Below are 6,837 nucleotides of genomic sequence, written 5' to 3'. Positions count from 1 at the left end.
GTTTGTATACCTTTTTGGAAAAGATGTCTATTCAAGTCCTTTGCCCAATTTTAACCAGGTTATTTGTGTATGTATGTGTGTGTACACACACACACATATATATATACATATATATGTATATATATAATGTAAAATAAATAAAATTATATATATTTTATATATAATATATATAGTTTTTTTTGTAGTTGCATTGTAGAAGTTCTTTATATATTCTGGATACTAATCCTGTATCAGATGTATGGATATTTCTCTAATTCTGTAGGTTGCATGTTCACTCTGTTGATTGGACTGGGTCTTTTAATGCACAGATATTTTTTACTTTTGATGAGGTCTCATTTACTTACTTTTACTTTTGTTGCCTGCGGCAATTTGATAACTTCTGGCATGTGTGTGCTTCTATAAATACATTTACATAGAGAAGTATATAAAATCTACATACATATTATCATATATAAAATTTTATATAATATACAATCTGTATATATTGTATATGAATTATATATGATCTAGGTTATAATATAACTATATTATAATATAATATTATAATGTATTATAATCTATATATAATATAATATATAAATGATATATATGATAATAAATATATCATAGAACTTAGAAAATATAATACCTAAAATGTAATATTATTTTATGTATGATCTATAATATATATAATCTATTTTTTATATATGTATATGTATGTATATAGATAGATACAATCTGTGAAACCATCCCCCAAATCAAGGCAGTCAACACATCCTGTATGCCCCAAAATATCCTCATCCTTCTTTGTGATTTCTCCCTTTTGCTCCTCTTCTCCTTCCCTGTCACTTGTCCCTAAGTAGCCGGTGATCTGCTTTCTGTCATTATAGATTTTTTTTCTAGAATTTTACATAAATGGAATCATACAATATGTACTCTTCTTTTGCCTGGTCTCTCCCACAGCATAATTATTTTAAGGTTCATCCATGTGGTGTCAATAGTTCATTCCTTTTTATTCTTGAGTGTTATTCCATTGTATGGGCATACCATAATTTTTTTATCTGGTTTCTCTGGAGGTTTGGATCATTTCCAGTTGTTGGCTATTAAAAATGAAGCTGCTCTGGGACGCCTGGGTAGCTCCGTTGGTTGAGCATCTGACTCTTAATTTCTGCTCAGGTCATGATCCCAGGGACATGGGATTGAGCCCCAAGTCAGGCTCTGTACCAAGTATGAATTCTCTCTCTCTTTCTATCTGCCCCTCTACCCCACTTTGCATACTCTCTTTCTTAAAAAAAAAAAAAAAAGAAGCTGCTCTGAACATTCCTGTACAAGTCTCTGCGTGGGAATCCACTTTCCATTCTCTAGGGTAAATGACTAAGAGTGTAATGGTTAGATCATATGGTGGATATAGGTTTAACTTTTACAGAAATCATCAAATGCTTTTCCAATGTGATTGTACCATTTTCCGCTCCTGTTACCAGTTGGAGAGATCTGGTTGCTCCACATCCTTCCAACATAATGGCATGATTGGTTATTTTAACTTTAGTTGTTTCTAATAGCTGGGTAATAGTATTTTTTTAAATTGATTTTTATTTTTTTTTTAATTTTTAATTTTTTTTTTCAACGTTTATTTATTTTTTGGGGGACAGAGAGAGACAGAGCATGAACGGGGGAGGGGCAGAGAGAGAGGGAGACACAGAATCGGAAACAGGCTCCAGGCTCTGAGCCATCAGCCCAGAGCCTGACGCGGGGCTCGAACTCACGGACCGTGAGATCGTGACCTGGCTGAAGTCGGACGCTTAACCGACTGCGCCACCCAGGCGCCCCTGATTTTTATTTTTTAATTTACATCCAAGTTAGTTAGCATATAGTGCAACAATGATTTCAGGAGTAGATTCCTTAGTGCCCCTTACCCATTTAGCCCGTCCCCCCTACCACACCCCCTCCAGTAACCCTCTGTTTGTTCTCCATATTTATGAGTCTCTTCTGTTTTGTCCCCCTCCCTGTTTTTATATTATTTTTGTTTCCCTTCCCTTATGTTCATCTGTTTTGTCTCTTAATGTCCTCATATGAATGAAGTCATATGATTTTTGTCTTTCTCTGACTAATTTCACTTAGCATAATACCCTCCAGTTCCATCCACGTAGTTGCAAATGGCAAGACTGCATTCTTTTTGGTTGCTGAGTAATACTCCATTGTGTGTGTGTGTGTGTGTGTGTGTGTGTGTGTGTATGTATGTATATATATGTATGTATATATATATACACATACATATATATACCACATCTTCTTTATCCATTCATCCATCCATGGACATTTGGGCTCTTTCCATACTTTGGCTATTGTTGATAGTGCTGCTATAAACATGAGGGTGCATGTGTCCCTTCGAAATAGCACACCTGTATCCCCTGAATAAATACCTAATAGTGCAATTGCTGGGTTGTAGGGTAGTTCTATTTTTAGTTTTTTGAGGAAACTCCATACTGCTTTTCAGAGTGGCTGCACCAGCTTGCATTCCCAGGGTAGTAGTATTTTATTGTGGTTGTAATTTGCATTATCTCACAACTATTCGTGTTGAGATGTATTTATCATCCAGATATCTTTTTTTGATCAAGTGTCTGTTCAAATCATTTGTCCAGTTTTTAAATTGTGTTGCTTATTTTCTTATTTTTGAACTTTGAGAGTTCTTTACATATTCTGGATTTAAGTCCATGGTCAGATACATGCTTTGCAAATATTCTCCTGATCTGTCGCTTGTTTTTTAAATTTTATTTCATTTTTTTCTTTTTTTAGAAAGAGAGAGAGTGAGTTGGGGAGAGGGGCAGAGGGAGAGAGAGAATCCCAATCAGGCTCCCCACTCGGCATGGAGCCTGATGCACAGCTTGATCGCAGGACCCTGGGATCACAACCCAAGCCAAAACGAAGAGTTGGACATTCAACCAACTAACTGAGCTACCCGGGTGCCCCTTAACAATGTCTTCTGAAGGGTAGATCTTAATTTTGGCAAAATCCAATTTATTAGTTCTTTGATTGATCTGTTTTTTAAGGTGTAATGTCACTTTGATTTTCAGAGGATCCCTCTGGCTGCCGTGTTGAGAACAGAGTGAGTGGGGTACAAAAGTGGAAGTAGGGAGACCAGTTAAGAGGCTAACAGGAAGATAGGCAAGGGACAGTGCTGGTTTAGATTGGGATGGTGGTAGTGATGGTGAGGAGAAGGGGGGAGGAATTGGGATATATCTTGTAGAACGAGCACATGGGTGGGGTTTTCTGATGGATTGGATGTGAGATATGAGAGAGAGAGGAGTCTGAGGGCCTGGCAGGATGGCGTTGCTCTTACCTGAGACAGAAAGGCTATTGGCAGAGCAGGCGAGGGCAAAGACTGGGACCTTGGTGTTCGACATTAAATTTGAGGTGCCTCTTTGGCATCCCAAGGGGAGTAGGTACGTGGACATAGGAGTTTGAGCTCGGTGGGATTCAGCCTCTGGTCATGCCGGGCTCTGGGTCATCCCCTGACATTTCCCTTCTTCATTTATATCCTTTGCTGAACGTGTCACTCCTTTTTTTGGAGCTCATATACTAGCCGCGTAAGTTCTGACTCATGTAGACAGTTGTTCATGAATCAAGCTCAAGACCACGGCCTGGATGGATTCCCTTTCTATCCCTCAGCTACACCTAATCCTAATTGTCCTTCACAAGCCGGTGAATGCAGGAACTGACAACAGAATAACTTGCCATGTATGCCTTTGTAATGGGTGGAAATTTTCGGACCTTGCTGACCTTTGGGAGGAAAAGCCAAGGCATGCCTCCAGCTCTTTCCCTCATTACTCTGGTACCTGTCTCTCCAGGAGTTGGAATTATTCCCATTGGCAGATTTAAAGCTGGAAGCTGATGCTGGCTCAGTCTATCCTGCTCACTGAGGGGAGATTCTGGTCACATGACCAAAGGGAGAAGTAACAACATTCTGCTGGGTCCTGAAGGTGACCTTCCTCACTGCCAAGCCGCTCCCCTGGAACGCTGCTGTTCATCAGGAGTGGACTGGCACCCATTCCCAACTACCTGGAGGTTTTTTTTGAGATGCTTCTGAGTCTCTTTTTTAAGAAAAAAAAAAAAGTTCATCTTTAAGGAATCCAATCACTAGCATTAGTATATTATTGAGGCCAATACACGTGTCCTTGGTCCCTTGGGCCAGTGGAACAGGGCATCTGCGAGCGGTCCCCACATACCACATGGTGTCTCCAGGGGGCGCTTGTGCTGAGTTTAGGATTTCAAATGTTGTAGATACAGGGATCCCAGATTTCATACTAGGATCCCCTCCAAATGCCAATTCATTTGAGGAGATTTTGTATCTTCTAATTTTGTTTCTCTCCAGATTTCTACCTGTTGTACTAAAACCAAAATACCTCAAAGAAAAGTGCTTTTTTATACACTTGCCTCGCTCCCGCTGCCCCCATTTTCATTATTCTTTATTCTGTCTGGGCCTTGTGTACTTGCGATGTTTATTTACATTGCTGTAATCATATTGAATCGGTACAATTTTATATTATCAGTATTCTTTCTTTTTTTTAGTTTATTTATTTATTTTGAGAGAGAAAGAGCACACATGAGCGGGGGAGGGCAGAGACAGAGGGAGATACAGAATCCGAAGCAGGTTCCAGGCTCTGAGCTGTCAGCACAGAGCCCAATGCAGGGCTTGAACCCATAAATCGCGAGATCATGACCTGAGCCGAGGTTGGATGCTTAATCAACTGAGTCACCCAGGCGCTCCCCTTTATTTTTTATTTTTTTAATGTTTATTTATTTTGAGAGAGAGAGAGAGAGAGACAGAGAGACAGAGAGAGACAGAGAGACAGTATTAGTCTTAATAATCAAGTCCTGGCTGTGTGCTACACCCCGTGCTAAGAGTTTCACAGCCACGTAAGAGCTTCGTTTAAAGTTTATCATCACTCTGTAGTATTTGCATCATCCTTCCTTCATGGATGAGGAAACCGAGGCTCAGAGCAGAGGCTCATACCCATCCCTTAACATCGAAAGACCATGGGATTTGGGAGCGGTTGTTCGAAAGCCACTGATTGTGCGATTTGAGGCGAACCACGTATTTTTTCTGATTCTTACTTAGTAATTCCTACCTGCCTCCTGAGACTGCTCAGGACTCAAAGAAGTGATGTATCTGAGGGTAGTTGATAAACGGTGATTTTTATTGTAATTAAGAACAATAATTACAACCCTTCCTTAATAATTCTGTTGCTGCATTTAGATCATCTTTTATTTACTTACTTTGGTTGTCAGAGTGACGTTGCCATGAATATCTCCTCTACCTTTATTTTTTATATTCTTCATAAATCCCTTAGGACAAAGGGATATATTATGGAGTTTTAAGACGGTTCCTGGTATGGATTACCAAGAGATGATACCAGGCCATACGGCTACTAACGGTGCGTGAGGGGACTAGTTTCACCGCGGTGTTGTAATACCAAATGATTTCTTTTATTTTTTATTTTTTTATTTTTTTATTTATTTTTCAATATATGAAATTTATGGTCGAATTGGTTTCCATACAACACCCAGTGCTCATCCCAAAAGGTGCCCTCCTCAATACCCATCACCCACCCCCCCCTCCCTCCCACCCCCCCATCAACCCTCAGTTTGTTCTCAGTTTTTAAGAGTCTCTTATGCTTAATACCAAATAATTTCTAAAGTCCCTCGAAGGTAGTGGCCGTAAGATGCTACAGCATTATTTGGGTGGACATTTGCTCGACTATAAGCGAAGTTGCACATTTCCCCACATGCTCGTTCACTCATAGCATCTCTGTTTTCATGAATCGTCTTCTTCAGTTCTTTGCCAGTTTACATATTAGGGATTTAAGTTTCTGGTGTCAAGATACATAAACTCTTTACATAACAGAGAAATGAACCCTTTCCGTATTTGCTGTGAATCTTTTCTCCAGATGATACTTTCCCTTCGGTTTGAGTCCTAGCCTTGCCAAATGGTTATTTACTTTCAAAATGTACAAGCTGTCCATCCTTTGTAGTCTCTTCCAAGTTAACTTATAAAGTTATCATCCCTTGTGCTGGCGTGTTAGCAGCACACATGCTAAGATCGGAAGGATTCGGAGAAGATTAGCCTGGCTCCTCGTGCCGGGATGACCCCCACATTTGTAAGGTGCTCCACGTTTTTTATGGCGTAAGAAATATGTCTCAGTGAAGTGGTTACAAGAAAAAAAAAAAAACCCTAGAACTTATCTTGCCTCTAAAGATCTGAAGCAATACAGTAAAACACGTTCCTTTTTAGAGGGGAGGGTTTTGCATAAGTTTTCTTATTCATATTCACTGTGATATGTGACTATAATTTTCTTTTTGTGTGTTTTACCTTTATCAGGCTTTAGGAAGAAGATCATGCTTGCCTAATGGACATAAAGGTACTCTTATCTCTTTTAGCACTCGGGATGTTTTATACAACATCGGAATTATCTGCTTCTTTAAAGTGTGAAAATTGTTCTTGTGGAAACGCTGGGACCAAGTACATTTTTTAGGTTGTTATCAGATAACTTCCCCAATTTCTTCCTTGGTTATTATTCTGTTTAGATTTATACTTCTTGAGTTATTTTTAGTAATCTATATTTTTGTAGAAATTATTCATTTCATTGAAGATTTCCACTTATTAGCCTACAACATCCTCATTGGATTTGGAGGAAAAAATCTATTTTCTCCATTTTTGTTCTATCTCCTTCCTCATTTCTAATTAAAAATGTTCCCTTAATTATATTTGTCAGAAGTTTGTTTATTTTCAGAGTCTTATCAAGAAAACAGCATTGAAACTACTTTATCATTCTCCTGCTTTATGTTTTACAATTTATTTAT

The 6,837-nt window shown here is 38.8% G+C and overlaps 1 non-coding gene across 1 annotated transcript; it reads left to right on the top strand.

Moving 5' to 3' along the window:
* Positions 1–6,044: 6,044 nt before the first annotated feature.
* Positions 6,045–6,154, top strand: LOC123589844. The gene has a single exon (XR_006708489.1). It is a non-coding gene; the product is annotated as a U6 spliceosomal RNA (small nuclear RNA).
* Positions 6,155–6,837: the final 683 nt, after the last annotated feature.

Source organism: Leopardus geoffroyi, chromosome E3, assembly GCF_018350155.1.
Source record: "Leopardus geoffroyi isolate Oge1 chromosome E3, O.geoffroyi_Oge1_pat1.0, whole genome shotgun sequence".
Classification (NCBI taxonomy): Eukaryota; Metazoa; Chordata; class Mammalia; order Carnivora; family Felidae; genus Leopardus; species Leopardus geoffroyi.
This window is presented reverse-complemented; position numbering and strand designations above follow the sequence as displayed.